The following is an 11,902-nucleotide window of genomic DNA, read 5'->3' as shown; positions in this document are numbered from 1 at the left end:
TCCGGGGCCCTCTGGCGTCCCAAGCCAGTTCTTAACCATCACGCCACTCGGCCGGCCCACCATTTACTTTTATTAATTTAAATTTTAAAATGTTTATTGAGGTTAGCATACAACAATGAAGTGGAAAAATCTTAAATATATAGTTCAATGAATTTCTATACACACATACACAAACACACAAGTATGTGTATATTCTATACACCCAGATTAAGATATGGAATATTTTCAGAATCCCAGAAGGTTCCCTTATGCTCCTTTCAAAGCAACATCCCCGTCCCATCTCATCTGCTCCAGAGGTAAGCACTATTCTGTTGCTTGTTCTCAAACTTCATATAATCATTATTTAAACATCTGTTACCTATTTATGAACTTAATATAAATGGCAACATGCAGTAGCTACTCTTTTGGAACCAACACCATTTGAAGATGCTATTATTTCCCCACTGTGCCAGTGTCAGCCTGTGAAACAAACACAAGACTAAATTTGAAAGCCTATTTTTGGACTTTCTATTTAGCTCCAATGATCAGCTTGTCTATCCTTGCATCAATACCACACTGTCTTTATAGTAGATCCTGATACTGGAGAGATAAAGTCCTCCAGTTGTTCACTATTCTTGGAACCTTGTGTTTGTTTCTGGATTGTATTCCGTTTCATTCTATTTGTCTATCTTCATGCTGTTTTAATTATTGTAGCTTTAGAATGTGTCTTAATATCTGGTAGACTAAAACCTCCAGTTTTCTCTTCCTCAAAATTAGTTTGACTATTCTTGGCCCTTTCCATTTTTATGTAAATGTTAGATTCAGCTTGTCAATTTCCACTGTTCAAGTGTTCAGACTAGGCCCAAAATGGAGATTCTCATGCTAAGCTCCAGATCAGCAAAGCAGAACTTATCTAAGTTTGTATACTTGGCTCTCCTAGAAAAGGAAGGCCTAGGTCAATCAATCAACACTTGTTTGTTCAGCACAAGTTATCTGACCTGGCTCTATCTGACCTCTCTTTGTTCTATATAAGGAAAGTAACTCTGCTTTAACCAATCAGCAAATGCCCAGTATAGCTTCCTTGTTCCCACTCACTTTGGTCTATGAGAATCGCTCACCTTGTACACTTCCAAATAGATCCTTTATTTGTGCTAGATTGAATGTTACCCAATTCATGAATTGCTGAGTAAAAACTTACTAGAGCAGTAAATTGTGGAAATTCTTTTAACACCGCCAATAAAATCTGCGGGAATTTTTATTGAGATTGCACTGAATTCATAGTTACTTTAGGGAGTATTAGTAACTTAACAATACTAAAGTTTTCAAGTCACGAACATCATATACCCTTCCATTTATTTAGTTCTTTCATTTCTCTCAGTAATAGTTTATAGTTTTTCAGCCAAATGTTTTTCTAATCTTTTGTTAAGTTTCTCCTGAATAATTTGTATTAAATTTAAATTTTTTTTCTATTTGTTTGTGGTTGTTATATAGATTTGCAATACATTTTTTAAAATATTAACTTAGTATTCAAGGACATTGCTAAATTCACTTATTAATCTAATAGCTTTCCTACAGATTACTTTGGATTTTCTTTTTGTATAACATATTGGCTGTAATAATATCAATTTTGTTTCATCCTTCGCATTATACTATTTCTTAATTTTTCTTACTTGTTGCTCTGTCTATAGAATGTTGAACATCAGTGATGATAGTGCACATCATTGGTCTGTGTCAAATCTCAGGGAAGTACAACCATTCAGAAAACTGTTCAGCAATATATGGTAAAGCTGAACATACAGGTACACTATGACCCAACACCCCACTCCTAGATATATGCCCAAGAGAAATGAGTGTATACGTCCACCAAAAGACAAGTACAAGAATGTTCATAACAGTACTCTTCATGATAACCCCAAACAGGAAACAAACAAATTTAGAACAAATAAATAAATTATGGTATAATAAAAAATGAGTTCATTTAGCAACAAGAATGAATGAACTATTTCTATATGCAACAACATAGAAGAATCCCACTAACAAGTTGAGTGAAGGAAGTTAGACACAAAAAAGTATACACTGTAAATTTAAATAAAGTTCAAAACAAGGCAAAACTAACCTGTGGTGTTAGAGGGCAAGGTGAGAGTTATATTTAGGATGGAACTAGAAGGGTTTTCTAGAGGACAGCTAAAGTTCCTGCTCTTGATCTGAGTGTTGGTATACAGCTTTGTTTACTTTGTAAAAACTTGCTGAGCTACACACTTGTGATTTGTGTACATTTATGTATGGATATTTCAATAACAGATTTATTTAAAAAAATATGTATGTGCTTAACTAACATTCTTCTTAACTGGAAACTATATAACTTAAAAAATGCTCAGGGCCGGCCGAGTGACTCAGTTGGTTAACAGTTCACTTAGGAGCACCAGCTCTGAGCAGCAGGGCCGCGGTTCGGATCCCACATTAAGGGCCAGTGACGCTGCGCCCTCTACAGCTAAGATGATGAACAACAGCTCGACCTGAAGCTGGGCTACTGTGAGTTGCTGGCGACTGCGTAGGCTACAGCGGGACTGCAGTGGGTTGCCGTGAGCTACATGAGTGGCTGGCAGCCAGCGTGAGTGGCTGGCAGCCGGGGAGAGCTGCCATGAGCTGCCTTGAGTGGCCGACCAACGACCTGCGACAGATTGCCTCACCTGGGAAGAGCACAATGATTATACCAACATGGGCCAGTGAAACGACGTCCTCCACAACTAGACTGAAGAACAAAACAGCAATTTGTCTACCTGTCTGTTACCCTTCCCCGATTCCCCAATGCTGTTCCTCTCCAATTCCCCAACAAAAGCTTTTTTTAAAAAAAGAGTGCGAGCTCTGAGCAACAGCAGTTCAATTCCCAGCCCGAGCTGAGTTGCCGCTGAGCTGCCAACAGGTGGCAGGATGGTATCGATGGTATCGGAGCCAGCCGATATCTCGAACAGTCCTGAGGGGGGGGCGTTAGGATTAAGAAAAGAGACAGAAGAGAGAGTTACCAGGAGGACTCCAGTAAATACTGAAGCCCCGAGTTTATTTTCCAACATCCTTATATACATCCAGGGTACGTGCAAAACAGAAGGGATAAACATGCATTATCTCCTTCAAAAGTAGATCATTAACTATATACTAAATACTTTAAAGGTCAGGGAGACCTTAGGGGTAAGCCTCCCAGAACACTTCCTTCCATTAACCCAAATAGCTACAAATCTTCTGTGTCTCTTTAGGAACTGGCCATACTCACCACGTACCTTAGTGTTAAATAAAACATCCTACAGGTGCAAAAAGGAGCAAAACAAGATGCAAAACAATGCATCACTAAAGCCAGCCTGCNCTACGGGAACCAACTTCGGAGCGCCGCCCGACCAGGCAGGTAAGGACCTGGGTCACTTGGTAGCCTGTCCATCAGCGGACAGAAGGGGAGACTGATCTCCTCCCGGAGTCACCCGAGTATCTCAGTTTCTGAGAGAAACCGTGACTCCTAGGAACAGGGTGGCGGGCGGAGAATGAAAGTGTTTGAGTCTGTGTAAATGAGACGCAGCCTGCCTGCGAAGCGAGTATGGAGTCCCGATCCGCGGTTCCGTGGTGCACCTCATGGCTTAGGGTGGTATCGCTAAATTGTCTCATACAGTTTGGGGATTCAAGTTGAGGATTTGTATTGACCCAACAATGCTAAGCGGCATCTGAAAATCTCCGCGAGGGGAGCGGCCGGAGATGGACGAAGCGAATCTGAGTGTGTGTCATGCTGATTTTGGGTGGTTGCCATGGGTGGGCAACACAGTACTCAGATTCCATTAGGATGTATGTTAAAAAATTTTAAGAAGGGATTTTTGGGGGATTATGGCATTGAGATGACCCCCCAAAAGCTCTGTACCTTCTGTGAGATTGGCCATCATTCGGTATCGAATGGCCAGCAGAGGGAAGCTTAGATAGAGACCTCATTAGGAAAGTTTACCTCGTCGTTACCGGCAGCCCTGGTCACCCCACTCAGTTCCCTTACATTGACTCATGGGAGGCTATTGCACGTACCTGACCCCCTTGGTTGAAGTCCTGTTTGGAAAACCAGAGCAGAATTCTTTTGGCACGAGCTATAATCCTCTCACGGAAGTCGCTTATGACAGACAAAAGCCCATCCTGTCTTCAGACCCGGAGGAAGTCCCTCCTCCTTATTCGCCAATTTATCCATGCCTTCCCCAAGGGGAGCCTCTAACCCAGCCCCCAGTACCACCCTCACCGGCTCCACCTCCTCCGCTCACCACACTAGCCTTGACTCCAGTCAAGTGGAGACCACCCTCACTGTCTCCACTTCCTCCGCCCATTATGCCCTTCCTGGAGTTTTTTGCCATGCCTCNAAAAAAAAAAAAAAATGTTTGCCCAGCTCTGTAAATGTACATCTCCTATATAGGCTTTCAGGTTGTATTTTGCCATATTTGTCCCTTTGAAGTTGTAGTTTTGGGGGCTAAGTTATGTTTAAAAAAAGACAGCAGGCACCAAATGGAGTCACTGTGTTAAGCAAATGTCACCAAACCAAGACTTGATATCTAACCAAATTGAGTTCCAGCCTCTTTCCAGGAATGCAGTATTAACTAGTCGAACTGGAATTTCCTGGTCAACACCAGTTAGGTAATCCACCTGATATGCTCTTGTCATCCCCCAAAAGGAAGGTGACCTTGCCTGAAATAATCAGTTCTTTGTTAGAATAACTTCCTTGTCCTGCCTCCTCCTGCCTATAAAAGTCTTCCATTTTGTACAGCTCCTCAGAATTCCTTTCTATTTGCTAGATGGGATGCTCTTGATTCATGAATCACTGAATAAAGTTAATTGGATCTTTAAAGTAATTCAGTTGAATTTTGTTTTTTAACAGATTTGGTGGCAATGGTGAAATCCAAAGGACATTGCTGATGGTTTCAGAGACTGAGTCCCTGAACTGGATGGCCGAATGCCAATTAGCTTTTGACACAGTCAAAGAAAAATGAATGTCAGCCCCAGCTCTAGTTTTACCCAATCCCAGGAAGCCATTCAAGTTTTAAGTGCATGAGAAAATGGGAACAGGGTTAGCAGTCCTTGTTCAGATGCTGGGAGACTCACCACAACCTATAGACTACTTCTTCAAAAGACTTGATCAAAGGATACAAGGATGACCACTTTTCCTGTGGGTAGTTCCAGCTACCTGTGACATCCTGCAGGAGGCAGAAAAATTGACTCTAGGTCATTCAGTGATGATATTTGCACTGCACCAAGTTCTGGCCCTGTTGGATCAGAAAGGAGGGTATTGATTAACTTCTGGTCGCATGGGGTGATATCAAGCCATCTTAATAGACAATATTAATGTGGCTCTGCAGATCACCATGACATTAAACCTGGCCACCCTGCTTCTGGCTGCTGATGCGGACTCTTTCCTGGCATATCATTGCCTGGAAATTCTTGACTCAGTCTATTCCAGCCAACCAGACCTGTCTGATCTGCCACTACCAACCCTGGAATGGGAACTCTACACAAATGGGAGCAGCTTCATGGACAATGGACAGCATAAAGCTGGATATGCTGTGGTGACACTAGACAAAGTAATAGAATCCCATGCCCCTCCTGCTGGCATCTCTGCACAATAGGCCAAATTAATTGCTCTTACAAGGACCCTAGAACTATCCCAGGACAGATGAGCAAACATATATACTGGCTCTAAGTATGCTTTTATAATTGTCTATGCTCACCGCACCATATAGAAAGAAAGAAGACTCTGACCTCAGGAAATAAAAAGATTAAATATGCCACAGAAATATTGGCCTTGCTCAAAACCTTGAACCTGCCTCACCAAATTGCCATTATAAACTGCCCAAAGCATCAGAAGAGTGACACTCAGGTCGCTCAAGGAAACTGGGCAGCCAATAAAGCAGTAAAACAAGATTCTTAAGACACCCCGATGTTAGGGGCTCTAATAACCCATGTAAACCTATCAGAATTTAGGCCTCAATATTCAGAAGAAAAGGAAGAACATGCTCAGAAATAGGGATTTACAAATACTGACCCCAGTTTAATGTGGAAAATTAACACTTATGGCATGATATTATTTCCTGAGGCCTTGGTATATCCCATTATAAAACATTTACATGAAGGAACTTACTGTGGGAGAGATGCACTGATGGACTTGATTCGGCCTCACTTGAAAGGACAACATTTGTTCAAGGCTGTTCAGTGAAGTACTCAAAATTGACAATTATGTGCTAAAAATAATCCAAAAATTGAATGTAACCCTCCTGAAAAAGGGATGCAATATGTTGGGGTCTGTCCAGATATGTGGGAGGTGCCAGTCCCTATATTTCTTGAGTGCCTGCTGAACCTCTCCTAAGTTAATAATATAGAAAATAACAGAATTGAGGATATAATTCAAAGTTATGGGCAACAATTAGAGCCAGGGCTTAGAGGTCTCCTGTCAAAACTTTTTCCAGAGTTCTTTTTAAGTCTGATTGGCTTGTTTTACTTTTCCTCCCAGGTAAAGGCCCTTGGCAAGAAATAAGCTGAGTACGAGACCAAATCAGGTCCAGAGTCACTGGTTAAGACAGACTAAGTGGCTCCTGTATTAATCAGGAAATTAACAGGCTTACTTGCCACGTCAAGGGTCACCCACAGTTCCACCACTGTGATGAGCATGGCCTTTTCCTTCTTGGGAGATGCGGGGACCCTTAGGCCCACTAGTCAATCACAGCCATTTGTGGGGAAGGAGTTGGTTCCTGCTCCCTTCAGAACAGGGGACAACTCCTCCTCCGGTGCCCTTTTATTGTAGTTTGCACAGGGGGCATGGCTGCTTTGAAACCCTTGCTGGGAGAGAGAAGGAGGTAGAGATGAACTCATGGAGAGGAGGAGTGGAACTCTTGGAGAGGAGATCGAGTTGATCTCCTGGGTTTTGACATTAAAATGTCCTGTGTAGAATTACCCCTGGTCATCTACAAAATTGAAAAAATTCACGAGACTCTACAAAGTGAGAGACAAGAAAAGGTTTATTGAAAGTCAGGCAGAGAGAAAGAGAAATTTCTGTTTGTAAGAGAAATACTGGCAAAAGGAGTTTGCCAGGGCAGAGTCCAATAGGGATAGCAGAGGTGGGTTTCTGTTTAGCTGAGGTTTTATGTTTTTCCATGCAGGATGTAGGGTGCTTGTAACCTTGTCAGCAGGGAGGCTGCTGTTACAATTGCCTTCTCCTGAGAACTGTCCTGTTCCCAACTATGATGGATGTAAGGTGCTTGTCAGCCTGCAGGTGCAGTGCTACCCAGGGGGTTTAGAATCAAGCGGTTAATTTTTAAGCTCATTCCTGCTAGTTCACAAGCTTGTTCCTATTAACTCTTTGCCTGTCCCATTCTGCCAGCTCACAAGCCTGCTCCTATTAATTCTTTACTTGTCTCATCACTTCCCTCATGCATTACTCTGATTTTATGGAAATCAAATGAACATATGACAAGGAGGAAGGTAAGGGTGAAACTTGGGAAATTAATGACGTAGGCTTAGTTAGCTTATAGCTTGATTCACCTCATAGCTTGCTATTCATCTGTTTTCTCTTTGTTTTCCCCATCACTGCTCAATTTAATGATTCTGCTTTGTTCCCTTTCTTAAGACTATACGTACCTTGTTGTTCTAATTAATTAGTGGAACAATAATCTGGAAAAAACAATTTCTCAATTCTCAGGTGCCTGGACACTGAGATCCATGGTTACAACTCCCTTGCAATTTTTGCAGACTACGCATAAAACACTCCAGCCATTGAGTGCTGAGTTCAAGATAACATTATGAAGCAAACCAGGCCGCAGGAGGCTATTTCTCAACTGTCAGCCCTGAAACTTACATGACCAACTCCCACTTTTCTTTATTCTTTCCTCCACCTGCCTGCCTGACTATAAACTTCTTGATTATTCTCAGTTCAGGGAAAGTGGGTTTTTCTGGACAGTAGTCTACTATCTTCCCTAGCTGCCAGTGTCTAGAATAAAGAAAACCCCTTTTCTCCTCACCAATTCTTATCTCTCAAGTTGAGTTTCATGCAACAAGTGGCACCGAACATCAGTTCGGTAACAGACCTACTGGAAGGCATTCATAATTTAGGAATTGCTTCCTTTGGCAGGCCCATATCTTACTGGTTAGGAATAGATACAAATGGTAATATGATCTCTTGGAGACATTGCAGATTCTATTGCTAAGGTATTAGCTGCCCAGCAAAGATCTTTAGACTCTCTGACCAAAGTTGTTGATAATAGAATAGCCTTTGATTATCTAGCTAAGCAAAGAGGTGTCTGTGCTATGGCCAACACCATCTGCTGTACCTGCCTGGATCAACACTTCTGGAGAAGTTGAAACTCAGTTACATAAGATCATTGAGCTAGCCATTTAGCTCAAAAAGGATGACTCTTTCAATGAGGTCTTTCTTTGATTGGTTTGGATCCTGGGGACTATGACTCCAAAGTGCACTCTAAATATTGGAAGTTATCCTGCTTATAATTACCATAATAATTTCCCTGGCATTGCTGTATTCTCTCAAAAAGCTTTAAATGCATGTTTATAACCACTTACTGCCAAGCAAATGATCTCCATATGACTGGAACGTCAAAAAGGGAACAAACAGAATTACTGATTTAAGAATTATGAACCTAGACCATGTCCTGTGAATGTCACAGAGATTAAGCAAAGATGTCATGTCACAATGAGCATTAACAGAACTGCAGAGCAGTAGCTAAAAGTGACACTATTGCCTTAATTTTTTATCACATCTCTCAGTTAAGCTGAGAGGTATGATCAAAAGGGTGGAATTGGGCTGGCTGAGTGGCGCGTTGGTTAAGAGCTGGCTTGGGATACCAGCTCTGAGCAGCAGGGCCCCGGTTTGGATCCCACATGGGTACCAGTGACACTGCCCTCTATAGCTAAGATGGTGAACAACAGCTCGACCTGGAGCTGGGCTGCCGTGAGTCGCCGGCAATGGCGTAGGCTGCAGCCCCTGCTGCAGTGGTCTACCATAAGCTACCATGTGTGACTGGCAGCCAGCGTGAGCGGCTGGCAGCTGGTGTGAGCTGCAAAGAGCCGCTGTGAGCGGCCATCCAGAGGCTGGAGACCGATCTGCCTCACCCAGGAAGAGCTCAATGATAATACCAACATGGGCCAGTGAAGCAATGTCCTCCACAACTAGACTGAAGAACAAAAGGACAGCAACTTGTCTATTCCCCTTCCCCCAATTCCCCAGCGCTGTTCCCGTCCCTCAAATCCCCTATAAAATCTAAAAAAAAAAAAAAGGGGTGGAATTGTTAAAGAGAAAACCACAGGTTCAAAATGGATCACTTGTGTTAAAGACCATGATACCAAACCTAGATTTAATACCTGACTTAATTTCTATTTCAACCTCTCCCAGAAACAGTCTGAAATTTCCTGGTCAACACCAACGAGGTAATCTGTCAAGTTGGCCTTCTCCTTTCTCCATAGAAAGAAGAGGTAATCTACATCATAAAAAAAAAAACCCTCCCCCTTTCTTCCAGGCTAAAAAATAATGTTTTCTTTTCTTTTGTTAATAGCTCTCTTACCCACCTTTCTTCCTATAAACAATTTTCATTTTGTACAGCCACTTGGAGTGCCTTTCCAGTTGCTAGATGGATAGTGTTTGATTAATGAATGGCTTAATAAAGCCATTTAGATCTTCAGATTTACTCAGTTGAGTTTGGGGGGGCGGGTGTTGGTATTGTTTGTTTGTTTTTATGTTATTTATTCAATGAATATTTATTGAATCACCACTATCAGTGGGATTGCTTTTAATCTATGGGCACAAAAGGATAAACAAGACAATGGTACTAGTCTCTTGGCATTTATATTCCAGTTGGGAGATAAAGAGAGACAGACAATAAGTAAATAAGTAAGTAAACAAATAAATGCAAATGCTATATTAAGAAATAAACCAGAACGATGTGCTAGAGATTGACTGAGGGGCTCCTTTAGATTGGGAGAGTAGGTTAGGGATGATCATACCTAAAACGAAATCTGTCAGGGAAACAACATGCTGAGTTGGTGTAAGCACTCATGCCAAGGTCCCACAGTAGGAGCAAGAATGCAATGTTTGTTTTTGTTTTTGTTTTCTAATTTATATAAGAATTTATTTGAGCCAGACTGAAAACATGCCAGAAAGCATGATCTCAAATGCTCCCAAGTTTTGTTTTTTAATAGCAGTAAGTAGTTTGCCCTGAAAGAGGTATAAATTCCCTATATTAATCATTTAGAAGAGGAACTTCTTAGATAGGAAACTAAAATTCAAAAGGCAGGCCTTTTTCCAGTAAAAGGGATATTAAACTATCGCCATGTCTCATTCCCTTCTAGTGGTTCCCTACCAGAGGGCTGCTGAAGCTGAATGGACCAAGACATTACTATGAATTTGAATAATCAATCCACCAAGCATTGTCTGTAAAATGAATAATTATCTCATATTACTGTTATTTTAAAATACACACGGCCAATTTTTTTTTAAATTTAAATTCATTTAAAAATAATTTCTAAATATTAGAATTGGTTCATTCTGTATTTTCTCAAATACATAAAAAGTTTGTACATAAAAGTGTACAAGGGGACTCAACAATTAAGGGATTGACATAGGAACATTCAAACTTGAGAGAACTTTTATAACATTTATTTGAACCAAACAAGATATACTTAAAAGCAAGATCTCAAAAGACTGAAAAAAATGCTTCACAGAATGACAGTTTGCAGCATCTTTTATGCATTTTAAATTAAGGAGGGAACATAAGGAAGATTACATGAAGGTGGGAGAAAGCGAGGCAGGGATTGGATTACAGGATACTTAGTAAAATCATATGCTCTCTTTGTTGCAGATAAATGGGTTCTTGGTTCATGCTGCTGAAAAGAATTAACGGACACACTGAATAAGTCAAGCAATCAAAGCTGAGCAAGCAGCAGATTTACTGGGGGGAAAAATGGAGATAGTACACCTCCAAAATGGCGGGAGTAGGCAGGACAGAAGAGCAACTGCCTGGACAACAAAGAGGCTTAGACTTTTGTTAGAATGAGGGAGCAAAATATTCAAAATTTAGGGGTGGCACTATAGGCGTTCCAAGACAAGTCCTCTCTGACTACTCCTTCCTGTCGGAAGGTGGGATTCCCTTGTCCTTATTGGCTCTTGTTGGAACTGTCATGGTGACCCAGGGATGCGGGGGCAGGGTGGAGATTTTTCCCTATGCCCAATGCTAATAGTATTATAATCCATTACAATTAGCTAAAGTTCACCTTGAGGGGCAAGATGGCATTCTGGGTCTGTTCTTTTTTTTCCCCCTGAAAATGTTTTATCACACACACAGCAGATGGGGCTCAGTCCTTCTTGTCTGCTGCCTTCCTCATGGCTGCAAGGACATTGCTCAGCTCCTCTCTCTTCTTCTTGCTTGGATGTGTGTCCCCATCCTTTTCTTGATGAACTTCAGGACCCGCTTGTCCTTAGAGACCTTGAGCAGCTCCATGGCAAGCCACTCATTGGGAGCAAAGCCGCACACCTCCCGGATCACGTCCCGCAAGAACTTCGTGTGTTTGGTGAAGTGCCTGCGGCAGCGGCTATAACTTAGCTTACTGACATTCTTGGTCACCTTGTGGCCTTTGTTGAGGCCCACGGCCATGGGGTAGTGCAGAGCCATGGCTGCTGCTTCTCAATCTGTTTTTGATCACCAAAATCTAGTTCGGGCTGGACTGGTAGTTGCACTTTTTCTTTTCTTTTTTTATTATTGGGGAATTGGGGGGATGGGAACAGTGCTGGGGAATTGGGGGAAGGGGAACAGACAAGTTGCTGTCGTTTTGTTCTACAGTCTAGTTGTGGAGGACATCGCTTCACTGGCCCAAGTTGGCACCATCATTGTGCTCTTCCCGGGCAAGGCAGATCAGTCGC

At 41.9% G+C, this 11,902-nt stretch overlaps 1 pseudogene; it reads right to left on the bottom strand.

Moving 5' to 3' along the window:
• Positions 1–11,337: 11,337 nt before the first annotated feature.
• LOC109396439 (60S ribosomal protein L36 pseudogene) lies at positions 11,338–11,654 on the bottom strand (annotated as a pseudogene).
• Between the last annotated feature and the right edge of the window lie 248 nt (positions 11,655–11,902).

Source organism: Hipposideros armiger, unplaced genomic scaffold, assembly GCF_001890085.2.
Source record: "Hipposideros armiger isolate ML-2016 unplaced genomic scaffold, ASM189008v1 scaffold_522, whole genome shotgun sequence".
NCBI classification, from domain to species: Eukaryota; Metazoa; Chordata; class Mammalia; order Chiroptera; family Hipposideridae; genus Hipposideros; species Hipposideros armiger.
The sequence above is the reverse complement of the archived record's forward strand: the minus strand, read 5'-3'. Positions and strand labels throughout refer to the sequence as shown.